The following is a 12,074-nucleotide window of genomic DNA, read 5'->3' on the forward strand; positions in this document are numbered from 1 at the left end:
AGAGCATCTCCATATTCAGAGGTTAGACAGTCCAGGACAGGATTTCACTGCAAGAGTTCCCGGAGGAAGACTGTGGGATGGGGAGAAAAGGAGGAGTATGGGAACACCACTAAATGACCCACTTGCTTGAGAAGTAAAGCAATTTATTATTTGCCTGGACAAGATTGCTGTCACAAGACCTCTCAGGACTCAATAATATATAGCTGTGAGCAAGTATTTGCATCAGGAGAATACAAAACAGGCCACACGATAAAGACAAACCAATAGTTGGGTGTAATGAAGGTGAACAAATACATAGATAGGGTGCTTCCTCATGCTTCTGCTTCAGCATGTTTCATACCTACCATGTTATCACCAGTCTGCATACCCCACATCCCATTTCTTCTGCTGAAATCTGAGAGATCAGTATCTCTCACTATATATGGCGAGTACATTCAAACAGTAGTGGATGCGCATGATCATGTAAGCACTAGGATAATTCTAGAACCATGTTGAAAAAAAAGGCCAATATTTCTCTAAGAATGTATGATTTCCATTTTAATGCAGAGATCACTACCCCCCCCCCTCCTTCCCACTCTCCTTTCTGTCTTATGTGTTGTTTTCTGTGAATCTTGATCATCTGGGATATGTAATGCTTAGCCGTTGAAGAGTGCTTACCAAAAGTTGAGCTGAGAGCAGATTGTCTTTGGTTTCTTGAGGAGATGATAGGACAGAAATTAGAATCAAAAGGACGTAGGCATGCACATCATTAACTTCTACAGCATAATGGGCAATGGGTTGTATCTCAGGCATGAGAAATATAGTGCGTCCAGAGTGAAGGGTCTAGGACATCTGGAGAAAAAAACATATATGTTCAGAAGAACTCTGTGGACTGAGAGTTCATGGGAATATAGAGGCATTTTGTAAATAAGTAATGAATTAATTTAGTATTATATGAGTGTTGGCAGAGGGCAGGGGTTCTACTAAAGAATTAAAACTGGGACAAAGGTTGAAAGAAACAGAGCTCCTTTCTTCAGTCTCAAAGTTATCCATGGAACTTAGTACATTGCCCACCTTGCATTCCCTCATAGAAGAATTTGGAACAGAAAGCCTTGGGGCAGAATAGGTAAGTGCCCAACTTCTAACTGTGCTAGTTGCATAATCTGGTGCCAATTTGATGATTAAGAACTTAGGGGTGGAGTCTAGGTTGCCAATTAGGATATAGCAAATAAAGCCTCTGTGTGGACATGGCCTTCCCCTGAGGGTTCTGGGAATTCCTGTATTTCCTCCTTGGAGGCAGGAAGCATTCTCTCTCTGCTCACTCCCTGAGAGATGCTCTACTCACAAGATACATAGCACTGCACTGATAGATCCGTGCCCTGGAAACTGGAGGAGCCACATGGAGACCCCTGACAGCACTGAGATGCTTACAACACCATTAGATCCACAAGACTTCCCACCCACTGGCCTGTGCTCTTCCTGTATTTGGCATCATAGCATGTGTTTCGTGAGTCTGAAGAGAACTTTATAGATTGGTATTGGACATATGGGCTAATATCGGGCTTATGAACTTGATCTACACTGGGCAGGGATGATTCCTTAATGTACAATTACACTTTGATATAACACTCTCTCTTATACACATGTGAGTGTCCATGGATTTCTTTCTCTAGTCTACCATGACTAATACACTAATCAAAAGTTAGGCAATGCAAAGCCACTTGGTATCTCAGTTGGAAAAAGATCTGATGGCCTGCTCCCCTCAGGATCACAGACTAGAAAACCATATGGGGCAGCTCTCTTTCATGAACTGTCACTCTGAGTGTCTCCTAAAGCAATGTAGGGCACTTGGTTAATATATTTATAGTTTCAACAGCACAAAACATTCTTAAATGTTGTAACCTGGATTCTGTCCAGGATACAATTCTGGCTTATTTTTGTTCTTCTTGTTTCATGGAAGAAATATATATTTTTAAAATTGTGAACATCTATTTTACCACTTTATGAAATAGGAAATAAGTTTCATAATTATTTTAATAATAAAATCTCAAAAAGTATAATATTGCAGAGAAATCGGTTGGTATTTTGATAATTATGAATAAGCCACTGATATCACGCTTTTTGGTAGGTGTACTGCAGTTGTTATTCCACGCATCACAACACCATCTGGTAGAGTACAATAGCTTGCCTCAGTGGACCAGAATCCTAGATTTTTCTAAGGAAAATAGCCTGGTGGATTAGAAATATGAACATTTTCCCAACAAGCAAGTGCATAAACTGCACATCAATGAGACCACTTGAAATAATATTAAACTTAGTATTATGTAATTGGAAAATAAGAAGGCTTGAGGTAAATATGAGTTTCTTTAAAATTTGGGTTTCAAAATAATGGCATTTACTTCTAGTTGAACAATTAGTTTAATTTAAATCACTTTCAATTACTTTGGGGATATATAGATATTCACATAGGATATCATTCCACTAAATTATTTTCAACAGTAATAGACAATGAAAACCAAAACACAAAAAATGATATAAATTATGTTTGTTGATATTTCAATGCAGTGAAATATTCTATAAGTCACTGTTAGGTTAGCTGAATTGAAAATGTTCTCAATAACACACACACACACATGCACATCCATACACATACTTATCTGAGTTACCCAGAGGAATAAACATGGTTATATATATATATATATACACACACACACACAAAGATTGATATCAAGAAATAGCTCACATGATAAATGAGGACTCACAAGTACCAAATCCTTGGATTAAGTGGCAGGCTGATGTCTTGTGTGATAAACAACACGAAACAAAGCCTCACTGTCATCAAGCCAATTCTGACTAATAGCATCCCTACAGGACAGGCAGATCTGCTTCTGTGAGCTTCAGGGACTATAACTCTTTAGGGGAACACAAATCTCAGTCTTTCTTCCATGTAGTGGCTGGTGGGTTCAAACTACTGACCTTGAATATGATAGGGGCAGGTGGATGTCAGGCTGCAGGGCAGGTGATAATCATCAGAGATCAAAGTATGAAGTCCTGGTTATTCAGGAACATAGTTGTGAACTGAGGACCATGTATTATCTTTGTTTGCGGTCCTGATGGTTTCTGCTTCCCAAAGTTCTCCTTCAAGTCATGATCTACAGACTCTGAAGAAATTCCATTTCAGGGGAAAGGAAGTACTTTCTAGGCAGAGAGGTAAACTTAGGGCAGAGAGACAGACACATCGGCGGAGAAAAACAAAATCTACTTCATGTTGACATGGAGATATTGCCCGGCACAATAACTCTTAAGTGCACCTGACTCCAAAAGATAGTTTTGGTGCAGACTATTCGCCCACGTTAATGAATGTTTCAAGGTGCATGACAAATAGCACCTTGATTCCGGTTTCATCATGAGTCAATGTTTGGGGACCATTTAATTCCTTTATTCATACTTTGGAATATTTAATATTTTCAACAAGTGTGAATGGACATTTGTAATGATTAAAAATGTGAGCATTCAGGGAACCCTGGGGAGTTGGTGACTCTTTGATGTTTATTGGTCTACTTATCCATTTACCATTATCTGTCATTCTTTATGAAAAAAATCACTGCCATTGAGCCGATGCTGACTCACAGGGCCCCTATAGGGCAGGGTAGAATTGCCCTCGTGAGATTCCAAGACTGGAGCTTGTTAGGGGAGTAGAAAGCCCAGTGTGACTCTGACGTATGGGTGAGGATTTTGAACTGTTGACCTTATGGATCACGACTCAACATGATCCATGGTGGTGTAGTGAGTACGTGTGAGGATGTGTTCTTTAAGGTCAGTAGCTGAAAACCACCAGCTGCTGTGCAGAGAAAGATCAGGCTTTCTATTCCCATAAAAAATTATTCTCCAAAACTCATAGGGGCAGTTCAACCCTGTCCTACAGATTTGTGCTGAGTCTGACTGGACTGAACAGCAGTGAGAGATCTCTCTTTATATCTATTTATTATCTCCACATATCTAACATAAATTATTTATCTGCAGGTGTGTTCACCAATCTATCTTTTATTTTTGACACTATCTAAAAATCTATCCACACCTTGGAGTATAAGTTCATTTACCCTATTCCTAGGAGATTTCCTTGATCCATAACTATATCCGGATGCCTGAATATGTCCTGATGTGGATAAAGAGAACCCTGGACTAGTTGAAGTGAAGAACTCTGAGCCAGAAATGTCTTCTCTCAATGGTACGCTCAGCATCAGTCTCCCCGCAGGGTGAGTCTCTAAGCCAGGGACCTTCCTTCACCTTATTTAACCTCTACATACAAATGCATGTACTACATGCAAACCCCTCTTAGGCAGCCACATGAGAACACTGCACATGTGAACTTAAACTCGGGTTCCTCCTCATCCTGGAGAACAGTTCCTGGGCGTCAGAGACCTCACACACAGGGACATGAAACATGTGGTGGTTTTCCTTTTTCTGGCAGCAACTCCTAGAGGTGCATGCTTCAGGGGTTCCCTGTGAAGTCCGGAATTCTACCTCGGAACAAATGGTTCGGTGGGTTCTCCCTGTGCCCAGGGACTCTGTCACAGGAGCAGCTGCAGGAGCCAGGCCCAGGACTAGTGAAGCCCTCACAGACCCTGTCCCTCACCTGCACGGTCTCTGGATTCTCTTCAACCAGCAATCATGTGCACTGGGTCCACCAGACTCAAGGAAAGGGGCTGATGTGGGTTGGTATGATATGGAGTGGGGAGAGCACAAACGGTGCTCCAACTCTCCAGTCCCGAGTCAGCATCACCAGACATATCTCCAAGAGCCAAGATGATTTAAAGCTGAGTTCTGTGAATTATGAAGACACAGCAGTCTATTACTGTGCAAGAGACAGGCATAGTGATGGGAAAACAGTGTGAGCTCAGACAAAAATTCCTTGTGGTAGCCAGCAGGGTGCTGGTGTGTTGGGGTCCCAGTGCACACTCAGTTTAGTGCCCTGTCTTCTCAGCAGATGCTATGGAAAACAGTTAGGTGTGGGATTCTTCTCAGAAGCTGTGGTTTCCACATCTTGTCACCACCTCCCTGGGGACTCCCAAGCACAGTAACTCTAGGGAAAATTTGAGAGGGAACAATACTTTTTCATGGGGATGGATTTGTTTGTCTTCCACTGATCATCCCAGAGATTATTTTAAAGAAATAGTTCTTGGTGAGACTTTGGTTTGCAGTTCATGGAACTAAAAGGCGTCATTAATGGCAAAGTTTAGAAACAATGCAGAATTGGTTGTAACATTGATCATGTTAAAACTACATCTGGGGTGAGGGGGTAATGGAGGGAAAAAAGAGGAGCTGATAACAAGGGCTCTATAGAAAGTAAATGTCTAGAAAAGAACGATGGCAACATATATACAAATATACCTGATACAGTTGATATATGGATTATAATAAGAGTTGTAAAAGCTCCCAATAAAATTATCTTTTAACAATAAAGAAACTAAATCTTTCCCCAGCTTTCACATATATCATCAATCTTCTCATTTATATGAATACTCATCAATCTATGTTACTGCAATGTCATATTTAGAATAACCTGGGTAATGTTATGTACATTGATATTAACAATCTCACATTGCAGAGGAAATTTATTCTCCCAGAGATACCTTGAAATTCTTGAAGTTTATCTCAATTTGCCAAACCTAGGGAAGTTCTGCTGGCACTAGTAGATAGAATCCAGGGATTCTTATTTTAAAATCACAATAAATATATAACCCCAAATATCAATTATGCTAAGATTGAAAAACTGTACTATATAGCCTTAAAACTTACTACATAAATACAAATATTCATCTGCAGAGTAAATGACAGTTTATGAAAATTACGCTTATGACCATCTTCACCAAATCAAATTAGAACCCTTAACCTTTTATAAATATTTGGTTATGTTATTAATAAAGTCAAAGTTGCAGTTATTCACACATTCATACATATTTAAGCCTAGCCAAAAAGAGCTATAGTTTATGTAAGAATTAGGAAAGTAAGTTCTGCATTCATGTGTTTATTCCAAGTAAAACATGTTTAAACATGCCTCTGCTATCAGGGGATGGCTGTGGCCAAATTTTCTCACTAACACACTTAACTTGGTTTCATTAGGGTGATTTAAAATACATGTTTGTGTGGAAGTCATGAAAGAAAGAAAGAACGACAGACAGACAGACAGAAAGAAAGAAAGAAACTATGTCGACAGAAATTCTGTCTTCTGCACACAAGACAGTTAAAAAATGGATCAAGTGCTATAAGGAAAGTAGTGGAAACTTCACACATGGGTCAAAGAGGGGAAAAGTCAACTGCTACAAATGATGAAACTGGCAGACATGAAGTACTTGTGGAAGAAGACTGTCGAGTTACTATTCAGGAGGTAACTTATGAAGTGGGAATATCACATGGTTCGGTATTATAAATTTTAAGTGATAATTTTGGTTTCTTGATTGGTGCCAGAAAGCTGTTCACACAGATCAATGAGCTCCAAAAATTGATATTACACAACTGTTTTAAAAGAAAACTGAAGTTAATGAAGCCAGCTTTATGTAATGAAACTTAATTATTGATAATTCTTAGATGTATCACTATGATCCAAAGAGAAAGATACAATGAAAACAGTTCTGAGGGAATCATCTAGGTTGATATTCAAGGCATAAAGGTCAATTCAGAATATGACAGCGGTTTTGTGGATTCTAACAGGTAGGTCTGGAGTGAAATTCTCATAAGACATAGAAAACCTAAGAATATTACTATGAATAAGTTTAAAGAAAATGAAACATGACATTAGTGAGAAAACATCCTAGAATATTGCACAAAGGATCTTTTCTATCTATCGTGACAATACACCAGCTCATTCTTCAAGAGTTGGAAAGGTTGTCCATAGAGGATTTTGTTGACAAACTTTACACCATGGACACTGAAGAGCTGACCTTCCCCTGCATATTTCTGGGTGTTCCCCAAAATCAGAGAACTTTCTTGAGGCTTGTGGAACTATCATTCTGACGTGCTGTCAATCAAGGGGGATAGAATTCTTTGGGGGAAAGTTTAGAAGAATAGCTTCAAATTTTAATTTTTTTCTTTAGAAAAATGTTTAAAATTGTAGAGAAACATATTTTGTGTATATATATATATATATATATATATATATATATATATATACTATATCTCAGAGACGGAGCAATATGGTGACTGAGTAGCACACATGGGAGGGACTCCACAAAGACCAGTGGAAAATAACTTCGAGAGGGATATCCTATACTTCCAGAATGCAGGATTATCAGCATAAAGTAAACACAAATTTAGTAAAAGATCAGTAACCTTTGCTGATAGACTTCACGTTGATATCGACTCGCTGGCTGTGTAAAGATCCCTAAATCTCTAGACCTAATTTTCCCAGTCCAGGAGCTAGCTTGGATGGTGGAGCTGCTGAGATTCAGGGACATAGGTCTACAAGACCAGCATGAGGCTGATACATGCACAAATAACTTGGCTTGCAGAACAAGTCAAGAAAGCTCTAGTAGGATGCCCTGGAAGCCTTAGCTCCCCAATAACAGAGATAGTACAACCTATCTGTGGTAGTCAAAAAATCTTGTGTCAACTTGACACTGTTACGGGTGGAGGGGTAGAGTTTAACCTGTCAATCGGGTTGCAGCTTGATGACCTCATTTAGAGGTCCCATTGAGATTAATATCTCACTGGAGGCCAGACACATACTCTCTGCTTTGTCTTCCTACTGACAAGACATATAGAGCTAGGCTGATGGAGCCAGAGACCTGGAACTGGAGGAGCCACGTGGAGACCCATGCCAGCACTGAGAGGCTTCCACCACCACTGGATCCACAAGACTTTTCACCCATTGGCTTGTGATCTTCCTGTATTCAACATCATTGCATGGCTGCGTGGGTCTAAAGAAGAATTTATGCACTAGTATTGACATGTGGGGTAATACCAGACTTATGGACTTGATCTAGACTGGAATAGGATGTTTTCATAATGTAAAATTGCTCTTTAGTATCAGGTTCTCTCGTACACACAAATGAGTGTTTCAGGATTGTTTCTCTAGTCAACCCGGACTAACACACTACCCAAGAAGTGTGACAATCACTCTACAGTACAGCCTGCAGTGATCACAAATAGTGCTTAGAGTAACTCTCCACAGAAACTGGGGGAGGTGAGTTCCAGGTTAGAGATATGCAGGCAATTAGTTAGGGAATGGACCACATCATAGCAGAATGTACCTCCCATAGGACTCTCATCTTCAGTAGGAAGTGTGCAGGCCAGACTCAGAACTGGTCCAAAATCTCTTTGTGTCTTTATTTATCTATTTTCAGTCTCTCTTTTTCAGTAAGATGACATGATTCAGGAATGTTCATGCTTCCCAATGCAAATCTGTTCACATTCTCAATATGCCACATTCATGGATAAGGATGCTGGATATAAAGGAAATGTCAATACTACCTAATGAGATATTTAAATACAATTCAATTCCAATCCAAATACCAACTTAATCATTTAAAGAAATGAAAACAGCAACAACAACAAAAACCTATGACTGACTTCATACGGAGAGTCCCAGGATAAGTAAGAGACCCCAAAGAATAAGAACAATGTAGGGGCCTCACAGAAACCAACCTTAAAATTATTACAGCCACAGCCATCAAAACAGTCTGGCACTCATACAATGACAGGCATGCTGACCAATGGAACAGAATAGAAAACAAATAAATAATCCATCCACAAGCAGGCAACTGATCTTCAATAAAGGTCCAAGGGGAATTTATAAGGGACAGCAACATTCTCTTCAACAATGGTGCCAGCACAATTGAATCACAACTCTCAGAAGATGAAAGAGACCTGAAACCTCAGCTCATTAACAAAAACGAACACAAGATGATCAAGGACCTAATGTCAATACCAGAGCCATAGGGTCCATCTATAAGGAAGCAGGGACACATGTAAGTGCCCCATTGCAGGGCACTCATACACTGTCAAACATAGCAAAAGAAGTACACACAAAGAAAACAATATGGATGAGAGTGACCTTCTAAAAATCAGACATTTGTGCATCAAAAGAATAAAAGGGGAACCAAGCAACAAATAAAACAACAACAAAAATTCTTGTAATTTTAGGCTGCAGTGTTGTATGTCTATTTCGTGTACAACTATAGACAACTGGAGCAAATATGATTGAATTTTCCTTGGAGCCATATTTTCATCATTTCCGCCTTTCAGAATTAAGAGAGATGCAGGGCACCTTGATTAAGTGACCGACTAAGCCTAACTCCAGGAGATGGAGGACTGCAAAGCAAACCCAGACCATCTGCGTCTAGAGCTCGATGTGTTGCTGTTTCAGAGTACAGGGAGCACTCAGGAGCTCACTGAGAACATGTGTAGCAACCCTGTTAGGAAAGTGATGTGCAGATGGGTCATGTCATCAAGGTGACATTTAAGGAGACCCCTATGAACCACTGCTATGAAATTATCTGAGACGATCGTTGCAGTCAAACTCAGACATGGAGGTGAGCTGAACTCGTGTGCAGCTACATCATGGTCTCAAGCTTAAATCGGTCAGACAAGCACCAAGGGCAGACGGTGAGATGGGGGCTTGGTAAAATGAACAGGATCAGGTGATGCTCTGCAAGTGCGCATATGAAAAGGGAACTGGCTCAATTATCTCCAAACAAAAAATGCTAGTGTCCTGTGCTTATACCCCTGGATTGTACTGAAATCTATGTGTCTTCATTTCAAAGCAATTGCTTATTCCCTTCAGCAAATTCTGGCCAAAATAAGTCTAGGTGACCAAAACATTGTGCTTGGATTCCCCCATTGTAATATGTATGTGTGTGTGTGTATGTATATATATCTATATATCTATATCTATATCTATCTATCTATCTATCTATCTATCTATCTATATATATATATATATATATATATATATATATTTGGAGATATACAGAGGTTTTAATTCAGTAAATTAATGGTGTCAAAGCTTAGTATGGGGAAAATATTTTAAACTGTGTTATTGAGGCAGACTAGCAAAAAAACTCCATTTTTGTAAGCTTCTAAGTGACTTGGTTTTGTAAGCTGCTAAGTGACTTACCAGTTCCTCCGTCCCATCTCAGAATGTAGACTGCTAGTTGACCTATCCTTTCTCCCTTCCCTTATGGGAAAGTATCTGCTGGTGATTAATTTTAGCATGTACTTCCATGTTCCCAGGTTCTGGACACAATTAGTTTTGACTATTCTTCAATATATCATTTGTTCTGATTCAATATTGCTTCCTTTGATGTTGTAATCTGAACGGTGTAGTTAATCTTATGGTTATGGTAACCAGGATGTTATAGTCAATTTTGGCATTGTTTCTTTTATGATAAGGAATGTACCTGGTAATGCATGGTTGGTTTTTAGTTGCCAGAATGTTATAATCAATGCTGTGCCCTGTAATGCTCCCTAAGCCTAAAGAATAGTAGCATTAGTTTTTCTTTCTGCTTCTGTCCATGCTTGATTACATCTTAGACAAAGGATAAATAAGTTTTCTGCCTTTAGAAGGGTGACTGAAAAAAGAATGACTGAAATGTGGACTTGGGACTGCAAACAACAAATCACTTTTAGATTCTAGCCATCCAGTTATATCCAAATAAAGACTCTTCTAAATTATCAAGACTTTATACTGACTGTCATTTATTCGGAAATGATACATTATGAAGAAAGTATTTGAAGGGGTTTCCGCTTTAAAACAGCATGGCTAGAGATAGTGGCACAGCTTCTAGAGTCAATAATATGAACAGTTTTACAAAAGTAGACTCTCCTTGAGTTTAGGGAATAAATGTAAGGTGAGACCCATGAGTAGTTGTGATGGGGCTGTGTCCAGAGCACAAATGGAGAGGCTATCTTTGGTTGGAGATGCTCCCATTTCAATTGAACCAGAGCCCCCTGGGTAAGGGACATTTACAAGAGTGTCTGCGCTCATTCTCTAAATGTTGAGGATCAGCTGCATGGATGGACCTAAAGTTAATGGAGAGTGCCTGTTGGGTCTCAAGAAACTGTGTTTTGGTTCAAGATCTAAAACACTGTTCTTGGTTCTTCTTCTTATTCTGATTATTTTCACAAACGATTGTTTTCCACCTACTGCTCTTCTGAATCTTTATACTTGAAACCAGGACTCAACTGATTTGACATCATTTTGGGTATTCCAGAAAGCAAAGGGGTGTGTGTGTGTGTGTGTGTGTGTGCGCGTGTCTATTCAGTATCTTGCTTTTTTTTTTAGAGGCTACAGAGTTAAAACATTATCTGTCTTAAGCCCAACTTTTATAGGCCACATGTGCTTCCCTGAGACTCTTTGGCACTTGAATACCTTTCCTTACACTGAGGGTGAACTCGATCATTAGGCTCTGGGATGTGGTGTGTCTATTGCTTCTAAGAGCAGTGGAGTTGTTGATGACCATGACCCAAGGTTGGAAAAACCCTGGTGGATAAGCTTAGTAGCAGGACAATGCCAACTGGAAACATTCTGTCAGAGGCTTAGGGTCAGATGTGCATAAATAAAATGCAAAGCTAGGAGTGGGGCATATCTTTCTATCCAGTGTCTGGTTTAGCCTCTCCTGATCTTCAGAATTTGGACTGACCAGACCCCACCACCACGTGATTCATTCCTTCAAGCGTTCATGAATTTCCGGTGGACACTGCAGTGATTCTCGGAACCCTGAAGCATGAGGGGATCTCCTCAAGGGTAGAGTGCCTAGAAATTGGAACTGAATGGCATCATAGAAGAGTTGGACCTTTGGGACATTATCAACCCCAACTCCTTGGGACTGATTTGGTGTTAATATTTCTAATAGATATTACTCTCACACATGTACAACTTCTCAGGAATATGAGGATGTTAATTAGGAGGTGTCAGGGTGGACAGGAAAAAAATGGGTCTTGGAGAGTGTGATCTGAAGATGCCTTGGTGTCCAATGGATGTGTTCAACAAACCCTGTCCTGCCCACTCTCTGGGACACAGGACTTATAGAAGTCCAAGGCAGGGCAGGGGCAATGAGGGGCTGGAAGGAGAGAACACTGGGCTCAGACATTCTGGA

The sequence above is a fragment of the Tenrec ecaudatus genome, chromosome 3, assembly GCF_050624435.1.
Source record: "Tenrec ecaudatus isolate mTenEca1 chromosome 3, mTenEca1.hap1, whole genome shotgun sequence".
Classification (NCBI taxonomy): Eukaryota; Metazoa; Chordata; class Mammalia; order Afrosoricida; family Tenrecidae; genus Tenrec; species Tenrec ecaudatus.